Below are 16,464 nucleotides of genomic sequence, written 5' to 3' on the forward strand. Positions count from 1 at the left end.
GACTCCTCACCTATAAACAAAACTCATCTCCCTCCCTTCCACTTACACCAAAACACATCAACTTGCTTGCTTTTTGTCTCTTTTCCCTATTTTTGATCGACACACTTCTAACCCAACTTCTTCATCTTTCTTTCTGTTCCGTCACAATAGTATCTTTGGAAAATCCCATCGGTTGTCCCTCTAGAAGTTAGAGTGATCTAGTGCCATATATATAGTGGTTTAAGTACCATATAGAAGGTGTAATTCTAGAATTGATCATACAAAGTGCAGTAGGAGTTCGATACAAATTGTAGCTAATCTATTTTATCCTAGGGATGACATGGTTGACAACATGCTTGCACAATTTTAGATAGTGTCACGAAATGTACGAAAGAGAACGACCTAGATCACAACTCATCCTAGTAATTCCTTCGCTCGCTAAAAAACATTTTTAACTGTTTTTAAACATTGTTCAAACTAAAGGTGCATATAGAATGACCCTTTCTTTCTTCATTTTTTTGAACCCTATTCAACAAATTATTTTAAGAAAAATTACACTAGGGATCTTTTATCTTATTTAGTTGTAACACATTTGTTATTTATATTTTGTTTTGTCCCTATTTAGATCCTTTATCTATCAAAATAAATAAATTTATAAACCACATATGAACATGTTAATCATATTCATCTGTCCCCAAAAATAAATGTTCATCATCTTTATCTTCATTATTTTCTTCTTCAAATAAAAATTCCAAGAAGATAATGGACCTAAACGGGATAAATAAATGACGTATGCGTTACAACTAAATAAGATAAACAACGCTAAAATTTTATAAAATGAGTATGTGTTTGTGTGAAACCCATTTAAACATCCAAGTAGAAGAGATGCTCTTGCTTTTGAACTTTGTTCTGTTCCTTAACAAGTCCATTTATTTACAATGTTTCAGGAATAATTAGGAATTACAGTGTGGAAGGAGATGCCGTAAGAGTGGTTGGTAAATGTGATTTAGAAGCATTGTGTAGAAAAATTGAGAGGGTGACTCGCATACAGGTGGATATAATGCTTCAAAATATAAGAGAATGATATTCACTGAGTGCACTTTTATTAGGAAACTTGTATCAACAAGAAACAGTTTCTCTTAATTTGATTTAATATATATTTTATTTGTCTATATTTTTATAGAATAAGCAGAAAATAATATGCTCTTTGAAGGTGAGAGTTGATGCGGCCTCATCTCTTTCTTTTTCCTTTCTCGTATCTAATAATATATGTTGCACATTTGTTTTGTAGCGGTGTGTGATGCAGTAGTTTTGCATGTCAAAATTTTATCAATAATTTCATTATTATAATTTTTTTATGGAATTATTATTATTATAATTAAACTTTTCTATAATTCGTCCCTTCTTTTATTTTCTACAATATTTAATAATACAAATTATCCTCAGATCCACTGTTATAAGTTTTTTACCTTCTGTTTAATCAATCAATTTATATGTTCTACATATGACAAACGAGAATGATATCTTTATTTAGAACAATAGAAATAAATTGTAGCCCTCACATTAACAGGAATGATTGAGATTAAAACATGAGTTAAGTGAGTCATGTATCAATTCTCACTTCTATGAACCAGCGTGTTAGCGCTTCAGATCCATCTTATTTGTGTGTTCAAACCATACTTTCTTTTCCCGCTTCAACATTTCTTCCTCCCTTCAAATTATTCATCTCCATGAAAAGTTAAATCAATATCTTCATCTTCTCCAATATGAATCTACACTTTTTATCTTTATTTAGAGAAGAAAATACCGAAGAACTTGTTTGTCAATATGGCGAAGGCAACAATAAACTGGGAGTGAATAGATTTTAGCGTTTAAAATTGTTTTGAAAGAGCGGTTTTGAAAATCTTCGAAAGCGAATGACTATTCGAAGTCGTGCGATGAATACCAACGATAAAAGAATAAGCAATGCATACAATTTGAACGAGAGATTCACACTTGAATTGCAATAAGGCAATCTATAATTATTACTAAATATAATCCACAAAACACTTAACTATTTCAAACTAAACCTAATCTTAAGCTACAAATCACTACCACGAGAGATTGACAAATTTTATATATGATTACTAATAAGTTGATAACCTATATGCAAGATGATTGAATTTGTATTGAATTGATCTCAGCAATCATCCATGAAAATTAGGTTTTAGGTAATTCAATCACAATCATAAGGTAATTTTAAAACACAACGTCTATTAATCGTATTTACTATTGTATTGTGTATAACAGAGTAATTTGCTGTAAGAGAAAATTCAATGGAATCTAACGAGGAAGTATTATTAAAGTAAAAATGGAAATCCACTATAGAAGATACAGCAATCAAATCGACAACATACTAAACCCTAATTATAATAAACTAAACCCTAAACTTGACAAGATAGAGGAGAATTTATCTCCTTCGTCTTCACATCTGATATATAGTGAGGACAGCAGGATGATTCCACCGTTGTTGTTGTTGCTGCTACTCGTCTTCGATCGTAGCGGTTACAGAGCCAACCGACCAAAAACATCAGGAGAATGATGGCAACAATCGCACCCACGAAAACACCCATACTCACCCAAAAACGAAGATTGGAAATGTGGCGGATTTTGTGATCGGAAAGGGTACTTTGGTACATTATGATGTGTTAGTAAAGAACTTAGAGAGTCAGAACTGTTTACAATTTTGCAATCAAAGCTTAGAGAGAGAGAGAGAGCGCTTAGAGAGAGAGAGAGAGAGAGAGAGAGAGAGAGAGAGAGAGAGATGAGTTTTTATGAATATCTGTTTTGGTGAATACTTGGGTTTATATAGACCTTTTGACCGCACTTTCCTTCCTCTTTCCATTGACAGATGACCGTTGGTTTATATACATACTTTTTCTTTTATTCTTTTTTTGGTTTTTAAAAAATTTGCGTAATGGAAAATCAGTTAATATCTCCCTTGGTCCTTCTTGGAGGTATTTTCTTTCCCTTAAATATTTCACTTTAATGGCTAGTTCAGTCTTTTGTTTAGTATTGAATCCCACAAAATTCAATCCAAATTCTAATTTATTTGTGTTTATATATTTTGCATATACATAATATAATAACTAACAAAAAAGAGTTAAAATGCTAACAACTGACCTAAATAAAAATTATTATTAAAAATTTAAGTGGATGAAAAAGTACGGGACACCGCATCTACAAAAATTTGAATGTCCCGAACAATCTAATTCTCGTCACACAAAAAAAAAAAAATACTTTCAAAACAAACTAATAAAATCTTAATTTAAACTTGTTCATCATTGCAAAATACCCTACCAATAGCCCACCAATTCAAAACACACTAATAAAATCCTAATTTGTCTCTCTCAAAACTAGCCTAATTTTCTTGTTGAACGTATACCTCCTATGTGTGACTTTTCTTCCTTCATTATCATCTACGGTTCACCGCAAACTAACAAAAACCAAACTTTGAACCACTTTCCAATACTCAACTGAGGCATCTCCACCACTTTCAACCACCGCATTAAAGAAGCACCGACAATCACCTTCGATCGAGGTACGATCGGTAACTAAACCTCTTTGATTATGGTTCCACGATGAACCGCTTCTTATTTGTTGGATTCAATCAATAAAGTTTTTTATATTCGAGTTTATGATTCTAGAATCCGATTTAAGTTGTATATGTTTATTTCTATACCACATCTCTCGGATGAAGCATACTAGTATTGACAACCCTAATTCCGTACCAACTTGACAACGGTAAATTTCTTAGTTTCTAAATTAAATTCATTTAATAAAATATAGTATGAATTTTTGGCTATGACTCATCTTAAGGGAACGCCGCAATTGCAACCGATTGAATTGCGGTGATATTAAAATAAAACTTTCACTAATTCATCACGGGGCCATGTTCTACTTTCTTAAACCGAAAAAGATAGTTCATAAACTAATAATCAACCGAGATAATTCCAACAAATACTGAAGGGGGATTCAAGGATTCCCTAATCGTTGTTACACTTCTGAATCACAAAACCTAATCCCACATTAGGCGGGATAATTAAAACCTTGCAACCACTTTTAATATTTTCTTTTATTTACTTTCTAATAAATTTTTATAATTACCGAGTTGAACGACAATCTCCTTGGAGACGATTACTTACTACTTATTACTTGCATATGATTTGGTGCATTTGTCGATTGCACAAAACAAGGAATTCTATGACCTTATGCAAAGGGAATTTAAAATGACCATGATGATAAAATTAAGATGCTTCTTGGCTTGCAAATTAAACATGAGGTGCGGTTTGAGGGGATGAAGTGTGTTACGATGATTATGGGGATGGAGTTTGAGGGGAATTCTATATTAGCTATAAAAGGTGTAGTTTGAGGGGATTGAGTGTGTTACGATGATTGTGCGAAGTACGGTCTATTCACGGTTTATGTAACTTGGTGAATGGATGAATTTGGTTTAGAAATAGGGTCGAAGAGGTGGATTTGTGGAGATGGGTTAGGGGGTTCAAATCGGTGAGGAGGACATGAGGTTACATATACTACAAGAGAGTCATAATTGTTACCTTGAGTTGATGTCGGAGCAGCATGCGAAGTCACTTCGGTAGCTTTTTCTTTCAGGACTTTAGAAAGCATTCTGCGGCTTCTTCCACAACTTTCTTCTCTACCACTTGAGCCAACTTCTGAGCTTTCTTCACCTTCTTCACCAAACCTTATTCACTTTCTTCCACATCCTTATCCACACTGATTAGCATCCTTCGATCCTTTTTTTTCTTAGTAGGCTTTGGAGCTTGTACTGCCGATTTGGCAAGTGAAGCTCCACTCCTTGTCTCAGAGACTTTCCACTATTAAATATTTATAATACTCACTCTTATCTTATCATCCACTATTATTATTTTTTGTTCACTCTTATATCATTCACTATTTTCTTTTTTGAAGATTTGTTTTTTTTTTTCAACTTAATCGGTACTTTTAAGTTAAAATCTATTTGGTAAAATACTTTCAAAAGAACATTGAGATACTTTATAGAGTGAATAAAAATTCATAAATTATTTTATAAAACATTATCATAGATTAAATTGAAAGAGTTTGGAAAATAATTTGTTATTTGTAAATAATTTGAAAACAATGACATTAACAAATTCAAATACATATAAATTAATTTTGCACAATGCATAAATATCAAAACAAAATTCTCAAACAAAACCAAACAACCAAATAACAACTTTGAGAGGTACTAAAGATAAAGCGTAAATCAAAATCTAAACATAAAGCATGAATGCCAATATAACTAGCAAAACCAATACCAATCTTAACCTAAATATTAGATGATTTCTTAGCATCATACTTGTACAAAATCCACTCTAACAAATCTTCCTTAGAATCTTTTAAGAATATTAGCAGGGACTCGATTTTGATCATCTTTAAGCATTTCTAAAGCATAACTAAATTGTTGACCATTCAAAAAACCCTCCACCTTTTCACTTTTCAATATGTTAACAAAATTTTGAATAGAGTATTGTCCATAGACATAAGATGTGGCTGCAATTTGTGCCTTTTCAACATCAATATGACCTTCGGTGGCTTCAACTAATTCCTCAAATGTTTTTCTCAAAGTTGTTGCTGTCCCAACCTTTGCCTTACCCTTTACAACTTTCACTCCAATATCTATTGAAACCTTTCCTTCTTTTTTGGTTCAGTATTTTCCCTAGGCTAAAGTGACCATCAATATCAAATTCACTATCATCATATTTAATAATTTCTTGTTGAACATCTGCAATAGTATTTTTGCCAATAGATTCAAATGGTACACCTAAAGTGGTGACCATTGGTGTTGACTTGTTGCCACTGTATCCCTGTATATGAATCCCAATTCATCACAAAATTCTAAACCTTGAAAATGAAATTTTGCATATTTTACATTCTCCTACATAGCTAATAACATGAGATAATATTCGGACAAACCAAATTTTCCTATCCAATTTTCGCAGAATAGAAATTAAATATTTATAATACTCACACTTATCTTAGCATCCCACCATAATATTTAGCGTTCCCTTCAGGTTATGTGGTTGTATTTATATTATATCAATTTGAATGAATGAATATCATTTTATTTTTAAGAAAAAATAAATTATTTTTACGTTTGATTTTTTAAGTTGATGGGAAGAAAGAAAGAAGAAAAAACTACAATTGAAAGAAAAATTTATAAAATAATGGATTTATTGGTTGTGAGATTAAGGGCCCGTTTGTTGTAGGTTTTTTTTAAATAGATTTTTGTAGAGTAATATGTTTACGTTATAATTTTCTTAACAAAGAAATTTTTAAGAAAAGCTTCAAATGAAAAATTCGTTTGAATAACTTATCTTAAAATGTCATTTGAAGTATTTCATCATTTTATTATAATTTTTTTTGGATACTAAAAATTTGAAAAAATCTCTAAAAAACAGCTATTTCAAATAGTTTTTCATTAAAATTATTTTTGAAAATGTCATTTTGAAAAAAACGTGTGATTTTTACTATGAAAAATCCCGAACAATGAATATTTAAGTTAGTGAATGTCAAAATCATTTTTTTTAACTCATACCAAATGAGTTTGAAATAATTTCTACAATTTTTGAGTAAATTTCCAAAAAATTCATTTTTAAAAATAAATAAAAGAAATCCGTTTTTAAAAATCTAAAACAAACCGACTCTAAACTATTTATGATCACCGGTAACCTCAAAAATAAAAATAGGTAATTACATCACCCTTTTGCAAAACCCTAGAGTACCGTCTTCCTCCCTCTCCGAGTCCAAAAACCCTTGAACATGAAGAAGACAGTCGACGTCGATAGAATCGTAATTTACCCGATGAGTTACTTTCCGGCATTCTCTCTTTTCTCCCAACCAAACAAGCTTTCTCCACATCCCTTCTCTCCAAAAGATGGGCATCACTCTGTTATTCACTTTCCGTTCTCAAGTTCGAAGATAAAACCATCTATGGCAACAACGATGATGAAATCAATTGCTTCGTCATTTTGTTGAAACACTTATGCTCTCTCCGTGTGCCGAAAACCAACCTATCAAAACATTTGGCCTCAAGTGTCGTCCTAGAATTTACTGATGTTATTATTCAAAATAGTTTGCACGCATGGGTAGAAGCCGCTAAACAACGTTGCGTTGAGGAATTTCATCTCAACGTGCGTTACATCAAATTGAATCCCACAATTTTCATCTCTCAAACTCTAGTTGTTCCGCAACTTGAGAACTTACAAGTTAGAGATGGAAATTCGCTTTTTAACCTTCCATCTCTTAAAACCCTACATTTGAAATTGGTCAAATTTGGAAAGCCGAATGATTTTATCAAACTTCTTAATGCTTGTCCTATTCTACAAGATTTGCATACTACTCATCCGCACTATAGAAAACATGATAAATTTGATAAATCGAAAAGTGTAAATCCTTGTTCTTGTCCAAATTGGTCAAAGCCGATTGCAGTTCATCGGATGTTCCATTTAATGCAATTTATAATGTGGAGTTTCTACGCATAACAATTTATGTTGAACCGGATTGTTTCAAAGGCATTCCAATTTTTCAAAACTTGATTCATATTAAACTATCGTTTTTTGGCTTGTTTAGCGCATTGTTATCAAAAACGTGACTTAAGTCCCAAAATCCCGGTTTTTGCGACTTTGCGTAGGTTCAACGACTCAAATCCATAACAAAGTCCCAAAAACAGGCAAAATCCTATCAAAGTCGCACAAAATCGTGAAATCCATTCAAAATCGCAGGATTTTGTTCATTTTTGATAAGGGTCAATTTTTGACCCGGTTCGTAAATTGACCCGATTTGAATCCATGACCCGTTCTATAAATACCCAAAAGGCAAATTTTTTTCATTCTTTCACTTCCGCCCACATTTATGTATATGTATTTTGTGGATTTTGAACTTTAGTCATTTTTGATTATATGCAATATATAACATATATTTAACATTATTTTTGTTTTGGTAGAATCCTCGATTTTGATTGCGATTTTACGAGTCCCGACTTTGCTATCCTATATCGATTCTACAAAAGTCCTTGAGTAAAATCCTTCGATTTTGATTGCGATTTTACGAGTCCCGATTTTGCTACTCCCTTTCGACTTGAAGTAAAGTCCCGATTTTGATAACCTTGGTTTAGCGGCTTGTTTAGCGGTTGGTTTCGTATAGTAGAATTGCTACAAAATTTTCCCAAGCTTCAAATTCTTTACATGACTAAGGTTTGTAGAGTGATTACTTTTTATTTGATTGTTACTTTCTTCATATTTTAATAAATGTTAATTTTATTGTTTTTGACAGTGGAGCCCCGGCTTATCAGAGGAATCAGAATGCCCAATTTCAGTGTTTGAATTCTCTCATCTTAGGTCGTGTACAATTATAAATTTTGAAGGCTCTGGAAACGATCTCCGATTTGCAACATATATTTTGCAGAATGCAAGGCTTTTAGAAGTGATGAGAATCTATGTTAGTGCTAGCTCCCGAAACGGATTAATGCAAAAACATCAAATTATGGAAAAATTATCCACTTGTCCAAGGATGTCTCCGGGGTGTAAACTTTCATATGAATTTATTAAGTAACTAGATATCATTGTTTTTCATAAGTTTCTATTCTCATAATATACAGCCATTGAATTTGATTTTTGGTTGTCTTAGTATGGGCTAATTATAGGGTGGAATGCCATTGTGGCTTGATAATATTCTTGTTTGAATGCATTTAATTTATTTTAATTTTGATCTATTGGATTGAAAGTTAGAATATTTCCATTTACTATTTGTTGTTTTAGTTTTTTGATTGTGCTTGTTTATTTTTACTGGAATTTATTGTTAATGGCCACTATTATCCTTTGTTTATCATATTTCAATTGTTATTTACTTTTATTGCTTACTCTCCATGTCTGGTGTCCTTTTCAATGTCCAGACTACGACTTCCTACTTCCATTTGATTGGCATCACAAAAATAGAGAAAAATGAAGGACAAGTTTTTCTTCTTTGTGCTTACTGAATGGTTTTATGTCGCAGTAGTTGGAAATGTTTGACATGGGTTTTATGTAACTAGAATTAGCTAGTCTTTGATGTTTTGCTAAATTTATTCATTAGTAGCCTCAAGCTTAAAACTAAGTGTGGTCAATTTTCGTCATTTTATCAAATGTGCTATTTAAAACAGTCAAAATAAAGATTATGGAATGCATAATTTCAAATGATGTGGTGTAGAGAGTGTTTTAAATTACAAACTAATCATCAGTTCGGTAAGAGTATTGAGTCGGTGTATTATTGGTCGATCTATTGGGTCACTCGTTGAACCACTTGCTATGATCTTTTTTCTTCTTTTAAGGGATGCTCTGATCTATTTTAAAATTGTAAATCTATTCAATAAATTATATATTATTTGTCTATGTATAATATTGGTTTTGGTGCATGGACATATGTTTTCTCTTGGTTTTTCGGGTGTCAAACATTGATTAAGTTTGAACCTTTTTAACCTTTGATATCTTATTTTTTCTTGGGAAGGGAAAAATAAGAAAAACCCTTGAGAATCGAGGTCCGGGAGTTGTTTCCATTACGGGAAGGTGTTAGGCACCCATAATGACTATAGTATCCTATAGGAACCGTCTTTACTTTCTACGCGCACGCTTTATTTTTAAATGCTATTTGAAAGTGTTATTTACACCTAAGGGTTTGCTAAGTCAAGAATTGGAGGGAGAAGAATGTGTTTGAATTTTTGTTTTATTGGACTTGGAGAAGTTTTGACTTCTTGCCTACATACCCTTTTAAGGGATCAAACTCCATGTAGTTCTCTTCCAAAAAATGTTTTTGTTTTTGTTGGTTGATTTTAACTTTGAAAATGGAATTTTGAAGAATAAGAGAGAGAGGCCTCAAGGACATAAGATTTGGAAAATGTGAGGTGGAATTAGTTATTTTGCAAAAGAAGTCTAAGTATGATTAAAGTTCATTAAGGTTTTTATTTAAGAAAATAAAGGGAAAATTCAATGGGATTTTGATCCCAAGGTTTCTTTGGAAAATTATTTGAGTGAAGTTGTTCATGTTTTTTGGAAAAGAGAATTTTTCTAAGTATCGCGATTCCTAAGCATACATCTAAAGCATATATTCCCTAAGCATACATCTAAAGTATATATTCCCTAAGCATACATCTAAAGTATCCATGTGATGTGTGTGCATGTGTCGGTGCTTGTGTCGTGTACATCATTAGAGTCCATTGTCCTTTTACATCATTGGCCTAAATACAAACTACTACCCTTGTGAGAACTTAATCTCACATAAATGAATTAAAGCAAAAAAATAAAGTGCAAGAAAAGAGGCGAGAAAGTGAGATACAATATGATGTAGAATGCTATGGAAATGAGACATGAAACAAAAGAGGTTAGTAGCACAAAAAATATAGAAAAGAAATAGAAACAAGTAAAGAGAATTGAAGTAACTAGAAATTAACAAAGAGATAACCAAGAACTTAATCAAAAGAACATGATGAAATAGTACTTGAAAGATTACTAAAATTCTAAGGCAAAACTAAGGCCTAGAATCCTCACATCGATGGTAACACTTTAAAAGCTTTAAATCAATCATGATGTGAGAAATCAAGGGAAATTAGCATGTAATACAATCATAGTATTTTCAAGCCTATTCGCACTTTATTTAATACAAGAACCACACATTATTCACAAGGTACAAAATCCACAACAAGAAACCAAATCAAACAGCAAGTATATACTAAATCAAGAAGCCAACTCACTCAAAAAAATGCATATTCAAAGTCACTATTATGTGCCAAATTCAAGGGCCAAAATCACCTCAAAATCGCACAAAGTTTTACAAGAAAAAGTGAGCCAAAAGCACAAGAAGGTTACACATAATTTTGAAGTGAATTTCAGCATGAATTTACATTTCACAAGCAAACCAAGTATCAGCAATTATGAGCCAAAAAAATTCACACAAGTCTTAGAAATTTTTAACACAACTTGACACATTGAATTAACAAAAAGCACGAAATATTTTCCATACGTTTTTCAGTATCAACATGCAAGAATTATCAAGGATCAACAAAAATATTAAAGGAAAATAATAGGCATTTTTTAGAATTTTTATCATGCAAAATTAACATAGCAGGAGGTGTAATTAACATTTAACAGTTGTCAAAATAACAACAAAATATACAGCAAAAAGAAATTCAGCACAAACAGGCCCCAAGCCCAAAGCATAAGGGTCCAGGTCCATAACAGAGTGTACAGGAACCACATGATCAACATCATACAAACCAGGACAGTGAGGGAGCATGGAAATACGGTGCACGCAAGCGCATAAGATTAAAAAGGAATTAAGGCTTGTTAAAAGAAGAAAACGTTGGAACAGAGGCACAAAATGCTTTCTTCTTCCTCCTCTTGCTCACACTCTATCGACCTTCTTCTCAAACCAAAACGCAGATTCCGTCACTACTTATGAATACCGGTGCGGCGGTGGCCGGCCTAACAGGCGGCGCCACCGCACCGGAGAAATCAAAGTGTTCCGATTTTAAAGATAAACACGGATTTAGATATCCTTTTTGATTTTAAAGACGAATCTGCACTTAGTTTTCGAAGAACTTTCCTCAAAATTGCTGAATTTAAACTCAAATTCGAAGAAGAAACAAAAGAATGCCGAAGAACGAAAGAGAGATCAAAAACGAAAGTGATTCACGGTTACCTCTGTTCTTCGATCCTCCGAATTCGGTTGCACCTCTTCTTCCTCGTTGTTCTTGCTTCGGATCCAGCCTCCTTTACACGCTCCCGTCACGAATTGAAAACCGGTGTTGTCGTTGTTTCTCGCGACCTCAAATCCTTTCCTTCCCTCCTCTCGTTTCGCAGATTGTAGTTTTGTTTACGGTGAGTCACGAACTCGTGTTTGAATTCATTCTTCTTCTCCGATTCGCGACTTCGATTTGATGTTCTTGCACTTCACAATTCGAATAGGTTTTGAGGTTTGTGATGATGTTGAGGGTTGAATGATGATGATGATGATGATGGTTGTTGTGGTGGTTTTGTGGTGGTTATGGAGGTTAGAGGTGGTGGAAAGAGTTTGTTATGGAGGTTAGAGGTGGTGGAAAAAGTTTGTTATGGTGGAGATTGTGGTTGTTGGAGTTTGTTAGAGATGAAGATTGTGGTGGTTGGAGGTTGTTAGAAGAGAGAGAAAGTGGGAGGGGAAAATGAGAGAAAAAGTTTTGTGAATTTTTTGTGGATTTTGTGAAAAATGATTGAATTATTAGTAGTGTTGACTCTTTGACCCATGGGACCCATTTATAGGCTAGCTCCTTGACCTTGGACCAATTGGAGTGTGACATGTGGCACCTGAAAATGAATTGGACTAAACGAAGACTAAAGGACTAAAAATTAAACATAAAAGAACTAAAATGTAATTAAACTAAAATTGGGTAAAAAAGTAATTTGAAATAAACGTAAAGTGAAACAAAAATAAAATCAACAAAAGGACTAAAATGAAACAACTACAAAATGAGGTATTTTAAAATACCTCTCTCGCCAAAATTTTTATGTGAAATGATCAAAATGCCCCTAGGGACTAAACTCGACTCAAAACGACTCAGATGCAATTTTTGAAATGGATTTTAACATGGAATTAAAGCAAGGATTTATACAAACCAATTGAAAAACTCGAGACAATTTTCAGGGATTAAAATGAATTTGAATGCATGAAATGACTAAAATACTCTTTTTTATGAATTTTGCAAATAACGGTGAAATAAAATGCAGAGAAATATGCAATTGATCGTGGACAATCTTCAAATAACTTGGAATGCAAGAAAGACCCTTTGGATGGTTTAAAATGCAAGAAAACATAGACAAAGTTACAATTGAAATTTTTTCAAAACAAAGACAAGAAAACATGCAAACTAAAACATAGTAAAATATCGGGGTAAACAATATCAAACTAGCAATCTCTCAAGAGTAATAGACACATATCGTAGGTGAAAAAATATTTTGAGCAAGTATTTTTAGGTCCAAAATTAGGGTATAACAACATAAATAGTTGGCGACCCGATAGCGTAAGCCCGATAGCATGTGACCCAATGAATTTTGGAAGAGGTTGTGATACCATAAAACTTATTTGTGAAATGAAAATGGTCCCTACTTATAAACGCTTGCTCATCTCATCTTTCATCCAATGTGAGACTCTTTACCAACCACCTTTCATGTAATAGATTTTGAATTTGTATTTTAGATGTTTACTTTATTAAAAAGTAATGGTTGTAATGCATATTGTAATATTTACAAAATTACAGCTAAATTGATATGTGGTATTTCTTTCTTTCATAGAATCTACATTCACACACATAAAGTAAAAAAAAATAAAAAATATTTTGAGCTCAAATTCGTGTCCGAACAAATCAAATATCCCACATGATTATATGTTGGTAAATAAATAATTAATGATGTTGGAACTACCAAAAATCTATAAAGGGACAAAAGTAATAATTTCAAAAGAGTCTTATAATTAAATATAGAGGTAGTATTTTTAGTTTTGTATTATCTATGCCTACTTTATAAACAAAGGATATTCGCATTCTCAATTTCCCCCTATAATTAGGGGTTATTGTGTGGTGTGTGGTATGAAATCAATTGGTACTACATTATTATTTTTTATAGAAGATAGTTAATGTAAATTGGATTTTGGAGACTTATTAGGGTTATAGTTAGAGGTGTCAAATGGGCTGGCCCAGCCCAACCCGGCCGGGCCCAAGAGGCCCGACTACATAAGTGGTCCAGCCCGGCCCGACTCAATTATAATTGGGCCGCATATTCTAGAGGCCGGCCCGACCTGTGTGGTCCATGGGCCAGTACCGTTTATTTTTTACCTTTAAAATTTATTCACTTTTTTTATATATTTTTTATATATTAGTCACTCACCACTATTTTTTTCCCTAAAATATGATTGGATGAACATAAAAGTGCAAGTAATTTTTACATTAACATTGAATATTAATGAAACTCTATTATTCATTCAATTAAATCAAATTAATAGTTTATAAACTTTAAAATTTTAAAACTTTAAGCTAAATTCATTCATTTTTATTAAATTTATTTATTTAAATATTTTTTTATTGATAAATTTTAAAATAGTTGATAATTTTTTCAAAAATATACTATTTTTTTAACAAAAAATCAAATTAAATAGTAATACTTGGGCCGGCCCAAAGCCCGATGGGCCAGCCCGGCCCAATTTTTGTATGGGCCAAATGGGCTTGGGCCAAAAAGCCCGAGTGTGTTTTTGGGCTAGTTTTTAGGCCCGGCCCGGCCCAAAAATATGGGCTTTTGGGCCGGCCCGTTAGCCCGGTCCATTTTTAACGGCTCTAGTTATAGTAGCCTTCAACCCTTAACATGCAGTAATAGAAATACATATAATAGAACAAATGAAGAGTATAATAAATGGAGAGGATCTTAACTCCTATTGAAGAGGTCCTTACACCGACAATTGAAGTTGAACTCGTAACTTTGCGAGTGACTCTACTATTTACCAACTAAGATAACTTTCATTTATCCACATTGTTATCCTCTTTATCATATCTATCATTTATTTAAGAGTTTACCTTTAACATTTCAGGCTTGGAAATATAACAGATATTTTTATCAAAAGAAAAAGATTAAGAAATGCAATAGGTACTCTTTGGTTAAACTCAGAAAAGAATTTGATTAACAAAATCACGAGACAATAAAAAAAAACTGAATTTGGTTCCAGATTTGAAGGAGAATTTTTATTTTTTTTTTGAGAGAGAAGGAGAATTATTTTATTGCCGAGATAATTGAATTATGACATGTTTGGTTCCTATAGAATAATTGGAGTGTCTAATTTTAAAATTGACTTTTACGCCCAAAAATTTATTGCTCCAATAATTTTGTATAAATGTATCAAACATAAATGACTTTACTTCCAACTCAATTATTCCCCGATCAAATCTAAGCGTTAAATTTTATAGAATTATTTAATGTTTATCTATGGTACACCCGTAAATTGAATTGGATTGATACATTTACTTTTTAAATCATAAAATTAATGACTATTTTTATGAAATAAAGAACAATTTGTTGACTTTTAAATTTTAAAACATATCATTCACAATGAAAAATATCATTTCATCGTTTACAAGAATGAACCTACGTTTTTTACATTTTATCGTAAAGAATAATCATTATTCACTCGTTATTAATAACAAAAATTTAAAAAAATCCCAACACTTTAAGTAAATAAGATTTAGTTATTATAATTATGAAATATATTAAATATTTAAAAAACAACTTATTTAACTATTGATTTAAAGACGAAATGTACATAAACCTTAGAATTCTTGAGTTTAAAGTAGAAATTGTCATCATACAATAAATTTTTAAAGGTAATAGTCATTTTTATCTCTAAATGTGTAACGAATAGTCACAATTGTAGATCCCGACATTAATCAAACCAACAAGAGTCCAAGCAACCAACAAAGAAAACATAGCTATGTTTAGGGATACGAGTTTCATCATTCATCAACATGTTTTTGTATTCCCCTTCTTTGACAACTTCAAAAAAGAGATAGTAAACAATATTTTACCAAATAGAGGAAGGTAGAAACAAACAAACAAGTATTGCTTAATGGGTATATATAACTATACCCATATAACAATGCTAGAATTTGCCTTATTCTAATCTAATTTTTGCAATAATTGAAAGAATTAAAAATACAATCCTTCCAAATACTTGAACTTCCTATCACTGTTCTTTTTCGATAGTTTACAAATATGATGGGATGTTAGTTTTTCAAATATGTTGTACTTGTCCTCTAAAAGTGTTGTTTGGTTAGAGTTTAAAACACATTAATCGTAATTACTATTGTATAGTGTATAACAGAGAAAAAATTGAATGGAATCTAATGAGGAAGTCTCATTAAAGCAAAAATGGAAATCAAGATACAACAATCAAATCGACCACATACTTTGGACATATAGTAGATACAACAATCAAACCCTAATTATAATAAACTAAACCCTAAACATCAGGAGTATTGAACTCCTTCGTCTTCACATCAGTGAGGACAGCAGGAGGCTTCCACCGTTGTTGTTGTTGTTGCTCGTCTTCGATAATAGCGGTTACAGAGCCAACCGACCAAAATAATCAGGAGATTGATGGCAACAATCGCAGCAACGAAAACACCCATACTCACCCAATAACGACGATTGGAAATAGGGCGGGTTTTGTGATCGGATAGGTAGAATATAAATGACATATTTGTTTGTAAAGAACGTAGAGAGAGAAAGCTGAGTTTTTATGAATATCTGTTATCGAAGAACTTAGAGAGAGAGAGAGAGAGAGAGAGAGAGAGAGAGAGAGAGAGAGAGAGAGAGAGAGAGAGAGAAGATGAGTTTATATGAATATCTGTTTTGGCGAATA

General features: G+C 32.3%; 2 pseudogenes; one reads left to right on the forward strand and one right to left on the reverse strand.

Annotated features, from left to right (window-relative positions):
* Positions 1-5,328: 5,328 nt before the first annotated feature.
* Positions 5,329-6,824, reverse strand: LOC146922447 (uncharacterized; annotated as a pseudogene).
* A 33-nt stretch (positions 6,825-6,857) lies between these two features.
* LOC146922448 (putative F-box/LRR-repeat protein At3g42770) lies at positions 6,858-8,613 on the forward strand (annotated as a pseudogene).
* The last annotated feature ends 7,851 nt before the right edge of the window (positions 8,614-16,464 follow it).

This window comes from Medicago sativa, chromosome 5, assembly GCF_051527215.1.
Source record: "Medicago sativa cultivar Bolivia chromosome 5, Bolivia_mono, whole genome shotgun sequence".
Classification (NCBI taxonomy): Eukaryota; Viridiplantae; Streptophyta; class Magnoliopsida; order Fabales; family Fabaceae; genus Medicago; species Medicago sativa.